The 22,139-nt window shown below is 39.1% G+C and overlaps 1 pseudogene; it reads left to right on the top strand.

Annotated features, from left to right (window-relative positions):
- Positions 1-10,883: 10,883 nt before the first annotated feature.
- On the top strand, positions 10,884-12,190 carry LOC138435945 (large ribosomal subunit protein eL28-like; annotated as a pseudogene).
- The last annotated feature ends 9,949 nt before the right edge of the window (positions 12,191-22,139 follow it).

Genomic DNA, 22,139 nt, shown 5'->3' with positions numbered 1-22,139 from the left:
TGTAGGCACACAGGATGAAGCAGTATAGATTGAAGCCAACAGGAGTCAAACTAATTGGCACGAAGGAGTTCTTCAAAGGCTCAGAAAATAGAAGTACCTGTTACCTCTGAAGATGGAAGTAATGGATGAAAGAAAATAAGAGGTTTGAAAGTCTATAGAAGGAAGTAATGTCTCTAGGAACAGTTGTGTCCTGTAGCCTGGCTTAACATATGAGATCAACTTTCCAGAGAGACTGACCAGCACAAACAAAAAAGAAAACCTACAGATTGTGATATACGCAGGAGGTCTCCTTCCAAGTAGCCATATCCCTACCTCACATGTGTGGTGAATCCCATCAGTAGATAAAGTCAACTCACACAGACCCACTGGCTTCTTTGTTAGGCTTCAATCTTAAATAACAGTGGAGAGTCAAGGATCTAAAAAAATGCAAAAAAAAAAAAAAAATCAACCCAGAGTGGGTAAATCTCCAATAAAAACTATAATAAAATCTTCACAGGGTTAAGAGATAATCCATGAAGCAAGATAAAAAACGTCATATTCAAATGACCAGATTAAAAGCATGGTAAACACACACACACAAATATACAAAATTCGTAGAAGAGTTGAAAAACAAATTTGAAGAAGTCTCCCAGAAAGTAGATCAAAATCATAAAAAAGAGCAAAAAGAACAGACTCAAGCAGAAAAATAAACAACCAAAATAATAGGAATGGAAGAGAAAAAAAACTAGGAAAAAATTTTCAAAGACCTACTTTAAAAGTCCTAAAATTAGAGTCCATCAAGGACTCAACATAAGGAATAAAAAAGACCCACAACAAAGGATATATGACAGTGAAATTTTAGAAAGCAAGGAAGAAAAATTTGTGAAAGATTTTTTTTTAACACAAAAGACTGGAAATAATGAAGGCATTAGATTTATTAAAAAAAAAAAAAGCATTAGAAACCAGAAGGAAATGGAGATAGGTTATCAAAATTCTTAAGGAATTTTTTTATAGCCTCAAGTTCTCTGTAGAGTCAACATGTGACTCAAACCTGAAGATAGAATAGAATTTTCAAATGCAGATTTCAAACTTTCAAAAGTCATAAAAATTTTACTCCTGGGCACTCTTTCCTGGGAAGATACGGGAAAGAGTCCACTAAAATAAGTTTACAAAGAAAAAAATGAATTAGGGATCAAAGGTTCCATACAAAACGGGAACAAAGGGAATTCCTAGGGAAATAGCCTCGGATCAGAAGAACAAGTAACAACTCCTGGTTTTAGCTCAAAAGTAACTTGGAAGTTGTAACTCCCATCCTTCCCAGAAAGCTGAACAAGCTGTAAATCAACTTCTGTTGCACCATCAGAGAACTGAGGTCACAAGGCAAACCACTAGTCTGGAGACATAGGCAGATTCAAAGCCAGAGCTGAGACCTGTTTATTTGAAGTAGAAGATATGGAGCCAAAAACTGGTAGGAGCAAAGCATCCTAACTTGGAGTTGGTAAAAATGGAATTTCTGAAAGTTGAATGTGGACTAGCAAGAGTCAGAAACTCCTAGGAATAATAATGAGGTGGGTCCCTATTTTGTAAAATTTAACTCCAGGAATCCCACCAGGCTCTCAGGGTAAAAAACTGAGAAAGATCCTTCTAAGACTCTGGTAGGGGTAGAGAAGAGTAACTATTGTAAAATATGTAAAATATGCTCAGAAGATTCTTGATAGCAAAGTCCTATCATATCTCTATCCCATCTAGAGGAATAGCACTTCTCCCATTTTAACAGTTATCTTCCTACCTCAATTAAGCTGAGAAAACAAAACTATGTAACATTCGTGAAGTTCACAGCCCAGGGACACAGGTCTTTGATCATAATATCATGAAAGGTTTGCCTTCTTCCACACCTTGTGCTATGCTGCGCTTAGTTACTCAGTCGTATCCAACTCTTTGCGACCCCATGGATTGTAACGTACCAGGTGCCTCTGTCTATGGGGATTCCCCTGGCAAGAATACTGGAGTGGGTTGTGATGCCCTTCTCCAGGGGATCTTCCCAACCCAGGGATTAAATCCAGGTCTCCTGCACTCCAGGCAGATTCTTTACCATCTGAGCCACCAGGGAAGCCCAAGAATACTGAAGTGAGAGCCTATCCCTTCTCCAGGAGATCTTCCCGACCCAGGAATTGAACAGCAGGCTCCTGCACTATGGGCCGATTCTTTACCAGCCAAGCTACCAGGGAAGCCGCTTCTACCCCTTACAACCAGACTAACAAGTTTTTAAGCAGAGGATATAGCTGAAAAGTTACAAGATGCAAATTCTCCCTGAGGAAAGCACTTAGAAGAAGCCCCAAGTCAATAGATGAGTTAAAACAAGTGATGTTGGAGCAATTTGAAGTCTATGGCACTTTGGAGCTACTACAAACATTAAACATGGGCAAAAATTCAGCCAAATTATCACAAAACTTTACACTAAAGGCCTAATTACATCTGTTCTTATTACTCAGTACATCATGTCTGGCTTTCACCAAAAATAATAAGGCTAGATAATTATACATTATATATTACAAAACAAGAAAACAAAAAATAGCATGAAAAAAAAGAGCAAGCATCAGAACCAGACCCAGCAAAGAACATATGACCCATGTGTAGGAATTATCAGACAGAGAATTTAAAATCATTGTGATTAAGATGTTAAAAGCTTTAATGAAAAAGGTAAATAACACACAAGACCAGTGGCTAATGTAAGATGAGCAATAGAACCTCTAAGCAAGGATCAAATGAAAATGCTGGAAAACAAAAACACTATCATGGAAATAAAAAATATATTTGATGAGCTTATCAGTACTGCATATAGCTGAGGAGAGAATCAGCAAGCCAGAAGACAGGCCTAAATAAATTCTCAAACTAAATGTGGGATCAGTTCAGTTCAGTTCAGTCACTCAGTTGTGTCTGGCTCTTTGCAACCCCAAGAATCGTAGCATACCAGGCCTCCCTGTCCATCACCAACTCCTGGAGTTCACTCAGACTCATGTCCATCGAGTCAGTGATGCCATCCAGCCATCTCATCCTCTGTTGTCCCCTTCTCCTCCTGCCCCCAATCCCTCCCAGCATCAGAGTCTTTTCCAATGAGTCAACTCTTTGCATGAGGTGGCCAAAGTATTGGAGTTTCAGCTTCAGCATCAGTCCTTCCAATGAACACCCAGGGTTGATCTCCTTTAGAATGGACTGGTTGGATCTCCTAGCAGTCCAAGGGACTCTCAAGAGTCTTCTCCAACACCACAGTTCAAAAGCATTGATTCTTCAGCACTCAGCTTTCTTCACGGTCCAACTGTCACATCTATACATGACCACAGGAAAAACCATAGCCTTGACTAGACGGACCTTTGTTGGCAAAGTAATGTCTCTGCTTTTTAATATGCTATCTAGGTTGGTCATAACTTTTCTTCCAAGGAGTAAGTGTCTTTTAATTTCACGGCTGCAACAGAAAATAGTTGATTCAAAACATATTAAATAGGCATTTCCTGGAGGATGACCAAGATTGAGGAGTAGGAAGATTGAGTTCATCTTCCACAGGCATACCAAAATTAAAACTATGTACAATATATTTTTTAGTTCGGTTCAGTCACTCAGTCATGTCTGACTGTGGCTCAGACCATGAACTCCTTATTACCAAATTCAGACTTAAATTGAAGAAAGTAGGGAAAACCACTAGACCATTCAGGTTTGACCTAAATCAAATCCCTTATGATTATACAGTGGAAGTGAGAAATAGATTTAAGGAACTAGATCTGATAGATAGAGTGCCTGATGAAATATGCAATGAGGTTCGTGACATTGTACAGGAGACAGGGATCAAGACCATCCCCATGGAAAAGAAACACAGGAAAGCAAAATGGCTGTCTGGGGAGGCCTTACAAATAGCTGTGAAAAGAAGAGAGGCAAAAAGCCAAGGAGAAAAGGAAAGATATAAGCATCTGAATGCAGGGTTCCAAAGAATAGCAAGAAGAGATAAGAAAGCCTTCTTCAGCGATCAGTGCAAAGAAATAGAGGAAAACAACAGAATGGGAAAGACTAGAGATCACTTCAAGAAAATCAGAGATACCAAGGGAACATTTCATGCAAAGATGGGCTCAATAAAGGACAGAAATGGTATGGACCTAACAGAAGCAGAAGATATTAAGAAGAGGTGGCAAGAATACATGGAAGAACTGTACAAAAAAGATCTTCACGACCCAGATAATCATGATGATGTGATCACTAATCTAGAGCCAGACATCTTGGAATGTGAAGTCAAGTGGGCCTTAGAAAGCATCACTATGAACAAAGCTAGTGGAGGTGATGGAATTCCATTTGAGCTATTTCAAATCCTGAAAGATGATGCTATGAAAGTGCTGCACTCAATATGCCAGCAAATGTGGAAAACTCAGCAGCGGCCACAGGACTGGAAAAGGTCGGTTTTCATTCCAATCCCAAAGAAAGGCAATGCCAAAGAATGCTCAAACTACCTCACAATTGCACTCATCTCACATGCTAGTAAAGCAATGCTCAAAATTCTCCAAGCCAGGCTTCAGCAATACGTGAACCGTGAACTCCCTGATGTTCAAGCTGGTTTTAGAGAAGGCAGAGGAACCAGAGATCAAATTTCCAACATTGGCTGGATCATGGAAAAATCAAGAGAGTTCCAGAAAAACATCTATTTCTGCTTTATTGACTATGCCAAAGCCTTTGACTGTGTGGATCACAATAAACTGTGGAAAATTCTTCAAGAGATGGGAATACTAGACCACCTAACCTGCCTCTTCAGAAATCTCTATGCAGGTCAGGAAGCAACAGTTAGAACTGGACATGGAACAACAGACTCATTCCAAATAGGAAAAGGAGTACATCAAGGCTGTATATTGTCACCCAGCTTATTTAACTTATATGCTGAGAACATCATGAGAAATGCTGGACTGGAAGAAACACAAGCTGGAATCAAGATTGCCAGGAGAAATATCAATAACCTCAGATATGCAGATGACACCACCCTCATGGCAGACAGTGAAGAGGAACTCAAAAGCCTCTTGATGAAAGTGAAAGAGGAGAGTGAAAAAGTTGGCTTAAAGCTCAACATTCAGAAAACGAAGATCATGGCATCTGTCCCATCCCTTCATGGGAAATGGATGGGGAAACAGTGGAAACAGTGTCAGACTTTATTTTTATGGGCTCCCAAATCACTGCAGATGGTGACTGTAGCCATGAAATTAAAAGACACTTACTCCTTGGAAGAAAAGTCATGACCAACCTAGATAGTATATTCAAAAGCAGAGACATTACTTTGCTGACTAAAGTCCATCTAGTCAAGGCTACGGTTTTCCTGTGGTCACGTACGGATGTGAAAGTTGGACTGTGAAGAAGGCTGAGCGCCAAAGAATTGATGCTTTTAAACTGTGGTGTTGGAGAAGACTCTTGAGAGTCCCTTGGACTGCAAGGAGATCCAACCAGTCCATTCTGAAAGAGATCAACCCTGGGATTTCTTTGGAAGGAATGATGCTAAAGCTGAAGATTCAGTACTTTGGCCACCTCATGAGAAGGGTTGACTCATTGGAAAAGACTCTGATGCTGGGAGGGATTGGGTGCAGGAGGAGAAGGGGACAACCCAGGATGAGATGGCTGGATGGCATCACGGACTTGATGGACGTGAGTCTGAGTGAACTCCAGAGATGGTGATGGACAGGGAGGCCTGGCGTGCTGTGATTCATGGGGTCGCAAAGAATCGGACACGACTGAGTGACTGAATTGAACTGAACTGAACCATTGTATACAATACACTTTTGATGAGAAAGCCAAGAAGACTAGCAGAAAAGATATTCTACAACTAAAGATATAATGAGGGAACTGGAAAAGGGTGGGCAGAAAGGATGGAGACATGATATAGCCAAGACCCATACTTCTAAATGGGTAACCCACAAATGAAAGGATAATTATAATTTCAGGGGTTCTTCCCTAGGAACAAGGAGAAGACCTCACTACCCTGGGGGTCCTGCACTGGGAAGATGAGGCCCCAGCATATTTGGCTTTGAAAGTCAATGGGTCTTACTCTTGGGAAGGGAGATCCAGAGGGATGTGGGAAAGAGACTTCACCTTTAAAGAATGCACACAATGTCTCAAATGGTTGAGGACACAGGTCAGAGGCAATAGTGTGAATGGAGACTGGGACAGACTCACCTTTGCTTTTGGAGAGCCTCCCAGAGAGGCAGGAAGAAACTGGAGCTCACCTTGGGGACAAGGACACTGGGGACCGTAATTTGCAGAAGCTTGTTCTACCATGAGAAAAATGTTGCTGGAAATCCCCATTTTGAAATATTCCCTTTAGCTTTTTCATGCCAGAACCTGGCCCCACCTATTGCACTCTTGGCACCAGCACTGGACCTCCTATGGCCAAGAGACTAGGCAGGTAGGGACACAGACCCACCACCAACAGGCAGACACCAGCCTCAGGACTGTGGGAGCCCTGCAGCCTGCCATGTAAAGATACAACCCATCCACCACTAGGCCAACACCAGCTCTGGGACACCATGGACACCTCAGCCACTCACCCTGGGATCTGACCTCACCCACCAGAAAGGCAGCACAAGCTTTGAGACACTCCTGATCTCACAGCAAGAAGAGTTAGGAACTAGCCACACTGACTAGAGGGCCAGCACCAGCTCCAGGAAGCTCACAGCCTTGCAACCAGAGACCCCAGAACCTGGCTCTGCCTACAAGCAGACCAACAGTGGCTCCAAGACACCTTGAACTCCTTAGCCAGCTGCCTTGGGATCCAACAGCTTTGGGACATCTCTAACACCACATCCAGCTGTATCAAGAACTGGACCCATCCACCACCAGGACAAAATTAAATCCAGGATCCTTGGTCCCACAGCTTCTGCCACAGAACCCAGCTCCAACCACTAGTGGGCCAGCATTAGTTCTGAGACCTGATAGGGCTCTGTAGCTAGCCATCTTGTGATCTGGCACCAGCCTCTACACAAGACAAGGCCTGGCAATCAAGTGGACCAAGGGCCAGCCTCACTTAGCAGACTGCTCACAGTAGTGAGCCCATTACAGCAGAGGGACACACACAGACCACATAGAGAGCACCACTGGGGCATATAGTTCTGATGATCGGAGAGGAGTACACTGTTGGATGCATAGCATGTCTCACGCTCTCCCCCAAAAAAGCATCTTCTCCTAGGTTGGGAAACAGCCAACCTACCATACACATAGAAATAAATACAGCAAAGTAGGCAAAATGAGGCAACATAAGAATATGTTCCAAAATAAGGAACAAGATAAAATCCCTGGAGAATTAAGTAAAGTGATGATGACGGTAAGAAATCTACCCAATAAAGAGCATAAGGTAATAATCACTGTTGGTAGTTGGTTGTTCAGTCACTAAATTGTGTCCAACTCTTTGCAACCCCATGGACTACAGCATGCCAGGTTCCTCTGCCCATGGAGATTTCCAGGCAAAAATACTGGAGTGGATTGCATTTCCTTCTCCAAGGGATCTTCCCACATCAGGTATTGAACCCATGTCTCCTGCACTGACAGGCAGATTCTTTACCACTGAGCCACTGAAGCTGTTCAAAGAACCTGAAAGAAAATTAGACAAACAGAGAAGTTGAAAGTTTTTAACAGTTAAAAATATAAAGAGAAAACAAAGAGAGATAAAGAATATAATCTGAGAGAAGTAGCTCAGTCTTGTCCGACTCTTTGCAACCCCGTGGACTGTAGCCCACCAGGCTCCTCTGTCCATGGGATTCTTCAGGCAAGAATACTGGAGTGGCTTGCCATTTCCTTCTCCAGGGGATCTTCCCAACCCAGGGACCAAACCCAGGTCTCCTGCATTGCAGGCAGATGCTTTAACCTCTGAGCCACCAGGGAAGCTAAAGAATATAATAACTGAAATAAAAAGTACACTAGAAGGAATCAACAGTAGACTAGATGATACAGAAGAATGTATCAAATAGATGGAAGAGAGTAGTGGAAATCACTGAAGCTGAACAGAAAAAAGAATAAAAAAGAAACAAGGACAGTTTAAGAGAACTCAAGGACAACATAAAGCAGTCTAACATTCATATTATTGGCGTAGATAAAGGGGGTGAGAATATATTTGAAGACATAATAACTGAAAATTTTCCTAACATGGGAAAGAAATATACAGGTCCAATAAGCACAGAGAGTCCCAAACAGGATCAATGCAAAGAGGACTGCACCAAGGCATATTGTAATTAAAATCACAAAAGTTAAAGCTAAGGGACAATATTAAAAGCAGCCAGGTAAAAATAGTAAGTTATATACAAGGAACTTTGATAAGGCTATCAGCTGACTTATCAACAGAAAATTGCAGGCGATAAGGGAGTGACAGGATATATTTAAAATGATGAAAGGGAAAAACCTACAACTAAGAATACTCTGGTTGGCAAGGCTTTCACTCAGATTTGATGGTGAGATCACAGGTTTTACAAACAAGCAAAAGTTAAAAGAGTTCAGCACCACCAAACCAGCTTTACAGGAAATGTTACAAGAGACTTCTCTAAGCAAAAGAAGAGAAAGCCAAAATTAGAAATACAAAAATTGCAAGAAGAAAAAACTCACTTGTAAAGGCAAATATGTAGGAAAGGTAGTAAATCAACCACCTATAAACCTGGTAGGAAGATCAAAAGGCAAAAGTAGTCAAAGTTTCTATCCCCACAGCAAGTAGTTAAGGGATACACAGAACAACAAGATGTAAAATATGTCAAAAACAGTGAAAGTGGGGGAGGAAATAAAAATACGGGATTTTAAAAATGCATTTGAACTTAAAAGATCAGGAACTTAATCACACATATGTAGGGACTGCTGTATATAAACCTCATGGTAACCACCGCAAACCAAAAATCTATATTAGATACACACACACACACACAAATAGAAAGGAAGGAACTTGAACATAATACTAAAGCTAGTCATCAAATCACAAGGGAAGACAGGAAAAGAAAAAGAAATGAATAAAAAAAGAGCTACAAAAACAAAGCAAAAGCAAATAAAAAATAGCAAAAGTATGCACCTTTCAATAATTTCTTTAAATTTTAATAGGCTAGATGTTCTAATCAGAAGATATAGAATGGATGAATAGATACAAAGACAAGATACACCCATATGTATGCTGCCTAAAAGAGATTTACTTCAGACCTAAAGACAAACAGAGACTGACAGTGAGGCAATGGGAAAAATTATATCATGCGAATAGAAATCAAAAGAAACCTGGGGTAGCAATCTTATATAAGACAAAATGGACCATAAAGCAAACACTGTAATAAGAAGGCCATTGTGTAATGATCAAAGGATCAACCCAAGAAGATATTAGAATTATAAATATATAGGCACTCAACATTGAAGCATCTAAATATATAAAGCAAATATTAACAAGCATAAACAGAGAAATCAACAGTAACACAACAATAGTGGAGGACGTTACCACTCCATTAATGGGCAGATCATTCAAACAGAAAATAATAAGGAAACACAAGGCTTAAATGACACTTTAGACCAGAAGAATTCTACATATATATAAAACATTCCATCCAAAAAGCAGCAGAGCACACGATAATTTCAAGTGTACATGAAGTATTCTCCAGTATAGATCATATGCTATGACACTAAACAGGTCTCAGTGAAAGGAAGGAAATTGAAATCATATCAAGAATATTGGTGGTTCAGTGGTCAAGATTCAGTGCTTCTAACACAAGGGAAATGGGTTCAATCCTGGTCAGGGAGCTTATATTCCACGTGCTGTATGGCAAAAAAAAAAAAAAAAAGGAAAAAAAATTCTGACAATTTTATGCCACAAGAAATTACCTACAAGGGACAAAGAAATGTAGAAAACACAAGTATATGGAGGCTGAACAATATACAACTAAACAACAAATGGATTACTGAAGAAACCAAAGATGAAAGAACATTCTGGGGGCAAATGAAAATTAAAACACAATGATGCAAAATATGACATGCAGCAAAAGAAGTTTTAACAGGAAAGTTTATAGCAATGCAAGCTTACCTCAGGAAATAAGAAAAATGTCAAATAAAATCAAATCATATACTTAAAGGAACTGGAAAAAGAACAAACAAAATCCAAAGTTAGTAAATGGAAATAAAGCATAAAGATCAGAAAAGAAATGGTGAAATAGAGACCAAAGAAATAGAAAAGATCAATGAAACCAAATGCTTCTTCTTTGAAAAGATAAAATTATAAACTTTTAGCCTAGACTCATCAAGAAAAGAAAAAGAAGGCCTGAAGAAATAAAATCAAAAATGAAAGAAGTTAGAACCAATACCACAGAAATATAACTAAGGATCATAAGAGATTACTGCATAGAACTATATACTAATAAAATGGAAAATCTGGAAGAAATGGACAAATACTTAGAAATGTACACTCTCCCAAGTCTGAACCAGGAAGAAATAGAAAATATGAAGAAACAAATTATCTGTTTGGTTCAGTTCAGTCGCTCAGTCGTGTCCGACTCTTTGCGACACCATGAACCGCAGCATGCCAGGCCTCTCTGTCCATCACCAACTCCTGGAGTTCACCCAAACCCATGTCCATTGAGTTGGTGATGCCATCCAACCATGTTATCCTCTGTCGTCCCCTTCTCCTCCTGCCCTCAATCTTTCCCAGCATCAGGGTCTCTTCCAATGAGTCAGCTTTTCGCATCAGGTGGCCAGATGGTGTTTCAGCTTCAACATCAGTCCTTCCAATGAATATTCAAAACTGATCTCCTTTAGGATGGACTGATTGGATCTCCTTGCAGTCCAAGGGACTCTCAAGAGTCTTCTCCAACACCACAGTTCAAAAACATCCATTTTTCCTCTTTCCATCTCCTGCCACTGCACCGAGAGGAGTCACCACCATGTCCGCGCATCTTCAATTGATGGTCATGCGGAACTGCTCCAGCTTCTTGATCAAGGGGAACAAGCAGATGTATAGGGCCGAGCTGAATAACCTAAAAGCGCGCAACTCCTTCCGCTATAATGGGCTCATTCACTGCAAGACTGTGGGTGGAGCCGGGGGCGGACAGCAAAGGAGTCATGGTGGTGATGAAGAGGAGATCGGCCAGTGCAAGCTGGCCACTTCCTACGTGTGGACCACCATCAACAAGAACGCCCAGGCCACCCTCAGCAGCATCCAGCACATGATCCGGAAGAACAAGTACCACCTGGATTTGCACATGGCCACCATCCACAGCCACATCCACCATCCTGCGCAGCCAGAAGCCTGTGATGGTGAAGCCACACCACCAAGAGCTCCTGAGCCTCTGGCCTCCCCTCCCCAGAGCAATAAAGCTGTCAGCCACTGCCTTACAGCGTCAAAAAAAAAAAAAAAAACAAAACAAAACAACAACAACAACAACAAAAAAAAAACCCACAGAAATATATCTACCTAAAGAAACTAAAGACCTATATATAGAAAACTATAAAACACTGATGAAAGAAATCAAAGAGGACACTAATAGATGGAGAAATATACCATGTTCATGGATCAGAAGAATCAATATAGTGAAAATGAGTATACTACCCAAAGCAATCTATAGATTCAATGCAATCCCTATCAAGCTGCCAATGGTATTTTTCACAGAGCTAGAACAAATAATTTCACAATTTGTATGGAAATACAAAAAAAACTCAAATAGCCAAAGCAATCTTGAGAAAGAAGAATGGAACTGGAGGAATCAACTTGCCTGACTTCAGGCTCTACTACAAAGCCACAGTCATCAAGACAGTATGGTACTGGCACAAAGACAGAAATATAGATCAATGGAACAAAATAGAAAGCCCAGAGATAAATCCACACACCTATGGACACCTTATCTTTGACAAAGGAGGCAAGAATATACAGTGGATTAAAGACAATCTGTTTAACAAGTGGTGCTGGGAAAACTGGTCAACCACTTGTAAAAGAATGAAACTAGAACACTTTCTAACACCATACACAAAAATAAACTCAAAATGGATTAAAGATCTAAACCTAAGACCAGAAACTATAAAACACCTAGAGGAGAGCATAGGTAAAACACTCTCTGACATAAATCACAGCAGGATCCTCTATGACCCACCTCCAAGAATATTGGAAATAAAAGCAAAAATAAACAAATGGGACCTAATTAAACTTAACAGCTTCTGCACAACAAAGGAAACTATAAGCAAGGTGAAAAGACAGCCTTCAGAATGGGAGAAAATAATAGCAAATGAAGCAACTGACAAATAATTAATCTCAAAAATATACAAGCAACTCCTACAGCTCAATTCCAGAGAAATAAACGACCCTTTCAAAAAATGGGCCAAAGAACTAAATAGACATTTCTCCAAAGAAGACATACAGATGGCTAACAAACACATGAAAAGATGCTCAACATCACTCATTATCAGAGAAATGCAAATCAAAACCACGATGAGGTACCATTTCACACCAGTCAGAATGGCTTTGATCTGAAAGTCTACAAGCAATAAATGCTGGAGAGGGTGTGGAGAAAAGGGAACCCTCTAACACTGTTGGTGGGAATGCAAACTAGTACAGGCACTATGGAGAACAGTGTGGAGATTCCTTAAAAAACTGGAAATAGAACTGCATTATCACCCAGCAATTCCACTGCTGGGCATATGCACCGAGGAAACCAGAATTGAAAGAGACACGTGTAACCCCAATGTTCATCACAGCACTGTTTATAATAGCCAGGACATGGAAGCAACCCAGATGTCCATCAGCAGACAAAGGGATAAGAAAGCTGTGGTACATATACACAATGGAGTATTACTCAGCCATTAAAAAAAATACATTTGAATCAGTTCTAATGAGGTGGATGAAACTGGAACCTATTATACAGAGTGAAGTAAGCCAGAAAGAAAAATACCAATACAGTGTACTAACACATATATATGGAATTTAGAAAGATGGAAATGATAACCCTGTATGCGAGACAGCAAAAGAGACACAGATGTATAAAACAGTCTTCTGGACTCTGCGGGAGAGGGAGAGGGTGGGCTGGTTTGGGAGAATGGCATTGAAACATGTATAATATCACATATGAAATGAGTCACCAGCCCAGGTTCAATGCATGATACTGGATGCTTGGGGCTGGTTCACTGGGACGACCCAGAGGGATGGTATGGGGAGGGAGGAGGGATGGAGGTTCAGGATGGGGAACACGTGTATACCTGTAGTGGATACATGTTGAACTATGGCAAAACCAATACAATATTGTAAAGTAATTAACCTCCAATTAAAATAAATAAATTTATATTTTTAAAAATCCATTTTTCAGCACTTAGCTTTTCTTATAGTTCAGCTCTCACATCCATACACGACTACTGGAAAAACCATAGCCTTGACTAAATGGGCCTTTCTTTGGCAAAGTCGTATCTCTGCTTTTTAATGCACTGTGTAGATTTGTCATAGAGATCATAGATTTCTTCTAAGGAGCAAGCGTCTTTTCATTTCATGGCTACAGTCACCATCTGCAGTGATTTTGGAGCCCCCCAAAATAAAGGCTGTCACTGTTTCCATTGTTTCCCCATCTATTTCCCATGAAATGATGGGACCAGATCTTAATTTTCTGAATGTTGACTTTTAAGGCAACTTTTTCACTTTCGTTTCTCACTTTCATCAAGAGGCCTTTTAGTTCTTCTTCATGTTCTGCCATAAGGGTGTCATCTACATATCTGAGGTTATTGATATTTCTCCCATCAATCTTGATTCCAGCTTGTGCTTCATCCAACCTGGCATTTCACATGAGGTACTCTACATATAAGCTAAATAAGCGGGGCAACAATATCCCACCCTGATGTACTCCTTTCCCAATTTGGAACCAGTCCGTTGTTCCATCTCCAGTTCTAACTGCTGCTTTTTGACCTGCACACAGATTTCTCAGGAAGCAGGTAAGGTGGTCTGGTATTCTGTCCATCTGTGGGGTCACAAAGAGTCGGACACGACTGAGTGAATTTCACTTTTTAAAGTGAAATCACTTTTTAAACCAGACAAAGATTCCATATAAAAGAGAATTACAGGCCAATATCACTGATGAACATACGTGGAAAATCCTCAACAAAATATCAGCAAACTGAATTCAACAATACAATAAAGGAACAAACAGCATGTTAAAGTAGGTTTTATGTTAGGGATCAAAGAATGGCTCAATATCTGCAAATCAACCCATGTAATACACCACACAAACCAACTGAAAACTAAAAGTCAAATGTTTTTCAATAGATGCAGAAAAAGCTTTAGACAAAATTCAGCATCTGTTTATGATTAAAAAAAAAACAAACAACTTTCCATAAAGTGGGCATGAAGGGAACATACCACAACATAATAAGGGCCATATTTGATAAGCCCACAGCTCACATCATCCTCAGTGGTGAAAAGCTGAAAGCATTTGCCCTAAGAGTAAACAGGACAAGGATGTCCTTTCTTTCAAACTTTATTCAACATAGTATTGGAAGTCCTAGCCACAGATATTGGAGTGAAAAAATAAAAAAAGTTAAAGGAAGACAAAATGGAAGGAAAGAAGTAAAACTGTTACTGTTTGCAAATGACATGCTACTATACATAGAAAATTCTAAAGATGCCACCAAAAAACTATGAGGGTTCAGTAAATTCAGTAAAGTTGCAATTACAATTAATTGAGCAATCTGTTGCATTTCTATACACTAACAACAAACTATCAGAAAGAAACCAAGTAAACAATCCCATTTATGATCACATAAAAAATAATAATATACATAGGAATAAATCTAACTAAGGAGGCAAAAGACCTGTCCTCAGAAAACCAAAAGACACTGATGAAAGAAATTGAAGATGATACAAACATATGGAAAGATATACTGTTTCCTTGGATTTGAATAATTAATAATATTAAAATGACCATATTCCCTATCAAAATATCAATGGCATTTTTCACAGAACTAGAACAACTAATTCTAATATGTATGGAAGCCCAAAGACCCCAAAGAGCCAAAACAATCTTGAGAAAGATGGAAGTATAATGCAACCTGATTTCAAAATATCCTACAAAGCTACAATAATCAAAACAGCATGGTACTGGCACAAAAACAGACACAAGGACTAATTGGAACAGAATAGAGAGACCAGAAGTGGACCTACACTTATATGGGCAATTAATTGTAAAGTAATTAACCTCCAATTAAAAAAAATAAATTCATATTTTAAATAATCCATTTTTTAGCAATTAATCTATGAGAAATGAGGCAAGAATATACAATGAAGAAAAGACAGTATCTTCGATAAATGGGGTTGAGAAAACTGGAGAGCTATATGCAAAAGAATCAAACTGCACTACCATTTCACACTATATGCAAGGTAAACTCAAAATGGATTAAAGTCTTGAAATCTAAGACCCAAACAGAAAACTTCTGGAATAAAATATAGGCAGTACTCTCCTTCACATTAGTCTTAAGCAATATATATTTGGATGTTTCCTCACGCAAGGGAAACAAAAACAAAAATAAGCAAATGGGATTACAACAAACTAAAAAGCTTTGCACAGCAAAGGAAACTATCAACAAAATGAAAAGGCAGTCTACTGAGTTGGAGAAGATATTTGCAAACAATGTATCAGACAATGAATTAATATCCAAAATATACAAAGACTCATATAACCCAACACCAAACAAATAAGTAATTCAATTTAAAAAAATGGGAAGAGGATCTGAATAAACTTTTCTTCCAAAGAAGACATAGAGATGGCCCATGAGTATATGAAAAGATGCTCAACATCACTAGTCATCAGTTCACTTCAGTTCAGTTCAGTTGCTCAGTCGTGTCCGACTCTGCGACCCCATGAATCCCCGACGCCAGGCCTCCCTGTCCACCACCAACTCCGGGAGTTCACTCAGACTCACGTCCATCGAGTCCGTGATGCCATCCAGCCATCTCATCCTCTGTCGTCCCCTTCTCCTCCTGCCCCAATCCCTCCCAGCATCTGAGTCTTTTCCAATAAGTCAACTCTTTGCATGAGGTGGCCAAAGTACTGAATCTTCAGCTTTAGCATCATTCCTTCCAAAGAAATCTCAGGGCTGATCTCCTTCAGAAAGGACTGGTTGGATCTCCTTGCAGTCCAAGGGACTCTCAAGAGTCTTCTCCAACACCACAGGGAAATGCAACTCAAAACCACAATGAGATATCAACTTATACCTGTCAAATTGCTATTGTTAAAAAGTCTACATATCACAAGTGTTGGCAAGGATGCAGAGAAAAGAGAACCCTCATGCACCACTGGTGAAAATATAAACTGATGCAATCACAATGGAAAACAGTATGGAGATTCCTCAAACAATTAAAAATTTACCTACAATCTGATACAGCAAATCCACATCTGGGTATATATCTGAAGAAAACCAAAACACTAATTAAACAAGCTATATGCACCCTTATGTTCACTGCAGCATTATTTACAAAGGTAAGATATGGACGAACCTAAGTGTCAACTGATAGATGAATAAATAAAGAAGATGTAATATATATGCATATATGCTATGGAATAAAAAAAGAAGGAAATCTTGCCATTTGCAATAACATGATGGACCTAGAGAGTATTATGCTAACTGAAATCAATCATAAAAGAAAGACAAATACTATATTATTTTGCTTACATGTGGAACCTAAAAAACAAATGAATAAATACAAAATAGAAACAGAGTCATAGACATGAAGAATGAACAGGTGATTGGTTTCCAGAGGGGAGGGGGTCAAGGGAGGAAAGAAATAGGTGAGGGAGATTAAGAGATACAACTTTGTTACAAAATATATGAGTCATGCATATGAAATGTACACTGTGGTGATCATAGTCGATAATTATGCAATATCTTTGTATGGAAACATATTGTAACTAGATTTATCAAGGTGATCATTTTGTATAGAAATGTATAGAAGTATCAAATCACTATGCTTTGTAACAGGAACTAGCATAATGTTATAGATCAGTTACACCTCGAAAACAAACAGACTTATATAAAATGAGATCAGATTTTTGGTTACCAGTTCTGGAATATGGGAGAGAAGAATTGGATGAAGGTGGTTAAAATGTGCAAACTTGTGGCTATTAGATTAATAAGTATACTGGCGATATACCATACAACATGATAAATTTAATTAACAATGCTATATGTTATACATGAATGTGATTTAAAGAGTAAATCCTAAGAGTTCTTATCACAAGGAAAATTTTTTCTTTATCTTTAATTTTGTTTCTATATGAGATAATGAATGTTCACTAAGCTTATTTTGATAATCATTTCATGATGCATATGTCAAATCATTACATTGTACACCTTAAACTTATACAGTGAAGTATGTCAATTATATCTCAATAAAACTAGAAGAAAAACCAAACAACCAAAAACAACTTTTTTAAAGGTGTTAAATACGTTTAATTGCAATACCAGAAAGAAAACTAAGAGAGAAAGGAACAGAAGAAATACTTGAAGTAATAATAGTTTAAATGTTCCAAAAGTAATAATAGACACCAAACCACAGATCCAGAAAGCTCAGCAAACACCAAGCCAGAAAAATATACACACAAAAAAAACTGCATATAAACTTATCATATACTATAGAAATCAAAGACACTTTCTCATAAAATCTTGAAATAAGTCAACAAGGAGAAAAATTGCCTTACATACAGAGAAAATACAATAAGAATTACAAACAGTTCCTCATCAGAAACTATACAAGCAAGAAGATAATGTAGTGAAATATTTAAGGTGTTGAGGAAAAAAAAGTCACTCACCTAGTCAGTGAAAGTATTCTTCAAAAGTGAAAAAAAAAAAAAATCAAAGAGACTTTCCCAGACAAAAAATGAGGGAATTCATCACCAGTAGATCTACCCTGCAGAACATATTGTTAGAAGTTCTTTGAGAGAAGGAAATGTTATAGGTCAGAAACTCAGAGCTACAGAAAGGAAAGAAGAGCATCAGAGAAGGAATAAATGAAGGTACAATGAAAATGTTTTATCTTTCTTATTCTGATTTTAGCTAAAGATAATTGCTAAAAGTAATAGCAGTATCAGTTTACAGGGTATTTATAGCAGATGTGTAAGTAAAATGAATGCCAGCAATGTCATAGGAAGGATCAGGAGGGAGGAACTGGAAACACTGCTCTAAGGTACCTGCACTGCACATGAATCACCATAGCATTGTTGAAAGATGGACTGAGATGAACTAAAAATGTGTATTGTAATCTCTGCGGTAACAAAGAATTTTTAGAAAGAAGTATAACTATTAATAATATGTTAAGAGAGGAGAAGAATGCTCAATTAAAACCATAGAGAACTGGAAAAGAGAAGGAAAGAGAGTAGCCAATCTAAACTGGACCCAGAATACAGAGGGTCTGAGAAAGGAGTTCTCAAAAAAACAGAAGAAGAAGAAAAATAAGGAAGAAAGGAAAGAAAAAGAACCTGAGTGACCTCCTGTTCTGTTTGAATGTGTTGAGATTAGACACTTATGTTAACTAGTTTGGAGTTAAAATACGAATAGGTACATAAAAAATTAAACCAATGTGAAAATAATGTAATAACTAACTCCTGATCAAAGCAAAAAGTTATGCAAGAAAAGAAACATTTTCATCCACTCAATCCATAATCTTAATAACATAAATAATAAATACTAATTTAACCAAAAAAAGGGGGGGCTACGAAGGTATTAAGGGTAAGGTATAATGGGGGTGTAAAATAACAAAATCCTCAGAAAGAATATAATCCATAATCTGTTTTTTAAGACCAAGAAAAGGCAACATAAGCACATTATTTAGAAATATGGAGTATTATCTAATGAAACAACAACAAAAAAGCTGAAACTGATTTACACTGTGGAGTAAGGAATAATGGATGGAGCAGGGAGCACTTATTTATTTGTGTGTTTGTTTTTTGAATTCATTTACTGTTTTAAGCTACTACCTGATGTGTATATTCATTTTGTAAAATAGAAAATAAATTCTTAAAAGAAAGAAAATATTAATAAACAGTAGAGAAACCAAAGGATGTTCAGGGAGATCGTTGAGTCTGGGATGTTTGCAGTGGAAATTAAGAAAAGAGAACTGGGACTTCCCTGGTGGCCCATTGCAAGGGGCACTTCCCTCCCAATGCAGGGGGCACAGGTTTGTTCCCTGGTCAGGGAACCAGATTTCACATACCACACCTGAAAGATGCTGCACGCCACAACAAAGATTGAAGATCCCCCATGCTGTGGCTGAGATGTGGCGCAGCCAAATAAACAGATATTTTTTTTAAAAGGAGGGTTGATTAGAGAAACATTTAGGAGGTAAAATTGATGGCAGCTGGTGATGAATTTGGTAACAGACATGAGAGTGATATGTGTTGAGAATAACTCATAGTTTTCTGGCTAAATAATAAAAGGTGCTATTTTTAAAGACAGCAAATACTAGAAAAGGAGCAAGTTGGATCTGAGGACTTAAGTTTTGTTTTGGACATGTGGATTTGTGGTGCCTTTGAGAAATCCAAGGAGAAATATCTTCTAGGCAGGGACTCATTTGTATGTGGAACTCAGAGGAGAGGTTTGGGCATAATATATACTTGGGAATTGTAGACCTGTATGGGGCTTCCCAGGTGGTGCTAGTGATAAACAATCCGCCTGCCAATGCAGGAGCTGTAAGAATGCAGGTTCAATCCCGGATCAGGAAGATCCCCTTTTTGCCTGGAGAATCCCATGGACAAGGAGCATTATGGGCTACAGCCTGAAGTGACTTAGCATGCATGCATGCAGAGGTTGGCATAGATGAAACTGTTTAGTGAAGGAAAACACAGAGGAGAAAACAGTGTCCAGGATTGAGAGATGAATACTTTGCATTCAGGCAGCCAGATAGAAGAGAGTGAGTCTGTAGAAGAATTATAAATGGATTGGTCCAAGAGGTGGAATGAAACCCCAGAGGGTCTAGTGCCACAGAATATAAGAGAATAAAGTATGAGACTCCAATAAATAAAGGATAACGCATGAAACTCCAATACTTTGGCCACCTGATGTGAAGAACTGACTCATTGGAAAAGACCCTGATGCTGGAAAAGATTGAAAGCAGGAGGAGAAGGGAACAACAGAGGATGAGATGGTTGGATGGCACCACCAAGTCAATGGACATGAGTTTGAGCAAGCTCCAGAAGTTGGTGATGGACAGGGAAGCCTGGCGTGCTGCAGTCCATGGAGGTTACAAAGAGTCAGACACGACTGAGCAACTGAACTGAGAGTATGAGAACAGAGGAAGGCCTGACCCATGGTGTATAAAAAAGAACACATTTTCCTTTGAGTGGTACGTACTTTTGAGGTGGTCTGAGAAATCTGGTCATGGAACATCAAAATTTGGTGAACTGACAGTTAATCATTTTGATACTATACAATTTTAAGAAACTATACTTGGGATGAAATGCCATTTCGGTATAACAGTTGCATGATTTCAAAAACGGCTACTTCAGGTGCAGTAAATATAAAAAGGAGGAAGAGCAGGGGAGGAGAGCTAAGACTTCCTGAGATACTTTGTGGGACATTTCACATGTTTTAACTCATTTAATCCTCAGGACAGCTCCTGGGGTGCTTATATGTTGTTATCCCCATTTTTCAAAGGAGCAATCTGAGGCATATAGAGGCTCAATAATTTACAACATTTTATTCTTTTTCAAGATCTGCCTAGAAATATCTTGAGAAAAACTTTTTAAAAAGGGGTAGTTCCCTCATGGAGTAACCCTAAGCAGCAGAACTGAAGGGTATTGGGATATTATTCTTCCCCCATACCTTCAGAGATTGCTAATAAAAGTGTGTTAATCTGTTCACACTGAAAAGACTATATTATTGATTAACTCTACATATGATATTCATCTTTCTTTAAGAAAATTCTAAGTCCCTAGGTTACAGGTAGAAAGAATGAAGCATTAGTGAATGTAGCTCATCTAATGGGTACTAAGTTCAGCTAATTCTTTGTGTGTCTTTAGAATCCAATCTTCCTGAGTTGTTCCCAAGAGTCTGCTTCTGATTTTATCTCCTAAACTAACCCTTGCCTGCAGTCCTTTTGCTCCTCCATCTTGGGGACTATTGACATGCTTATCTTTCTAAGAAACTCTCAATTCTGTCATCCTGCCATTAAACAAGGACTCCCAGTTTCCAAGTATGTGTGTATAAATCCATAGTCAAGCAGGCTGCATGCACCATAATCTCACCAATCATTATTCTCAGACTTGTATTCCCATGCAAGACTCTGCCTCCAACCAAGTCATTCTATTCATGTTCCTACTTTTCCTGTGCTTACTTTGTTTATACATGTTTCATTTAACATTCTGCCTGTGTAGATCTTGCCCGTCTTCAAATCCCATCTTTTTCATGAATGTTCATTCACCCCACAATATTCTAAGCCATGATCATATCTCCCCTACTTGATTTCATGCCAGTATCTATAAACCTCTTTTAGTAGTGCTTCTAGAACAATTTCAACACGGTTTGAATTTTCACTTTGTCTTCCTGAAGGAGTTTTTGGGCCCAGAAAAGAAAACAACAGTCTCAAAGGCCCTTGCTGAATCATCTAACTTCTGAGAAAACAAAACTGAACTTTAGGTCCCGCCCTGATGCTCCAGACCAGTTGTATCTACCAGGGACTTATCACTCCCTGTTCAGAAACCTTCCACCCCCTACATCTGCCAGGGACTTATCACCCCCTGCCCAGAGGGCTTATCACCCCTCTGCCCAACTACAAATGCCATCTTAACTAAAGAATACCCAAAACATCCCGCCTGACTAAAGTTTCCCTTATTGCTTCCACAAACCTCCCTTTAAATATGTGTTATGCCCAGAGTCTGAGTCCCCAAAACTGAGAGAATAAGACGTCCACAGCAATGCAAAAGCATAAAGGGGTTTATTGCTAGCTCGAGTTGGGGCCCAAGTCTTATCCGGCACAGTGGAATCCGACAAGAGGCCCGAGCCCTGAATCACATATACTTTTATACAGACGGTTCTTTGTTTCTGTAACAGCATAGCTGATTGGTTAAACCGTATGCGCGCGCGGGACTTTTAAACCTCGCATCCCTATCTGGATTGGCTCGGGTCTGGCGCAGGCGGGGTGGGGGGGGTGGGGGGGGGCTACGGGGATTTTTCTGATTGGT

The sequence above is a fragment of the Ovis canadensis genome, chromosome 3 (assembly GCF_042477335.2).
Source record: "Ovis canadensis isolate MfBH-ARS-UI-01 breed Bighorn chromosome 3, ARS-UI_OviCan_v2, whole genome shotgun sequence".
In the NCBI taxonomy this organism is placed as follows: Eukaryota; Metazoa; Chordata; class Mammalia; order Artiodactyla; family Bovidae; genus Ovis; species Ovis canadensis.
This window is presented reverse-complemented; position numbering and strand designations above follow the sequence as displayed.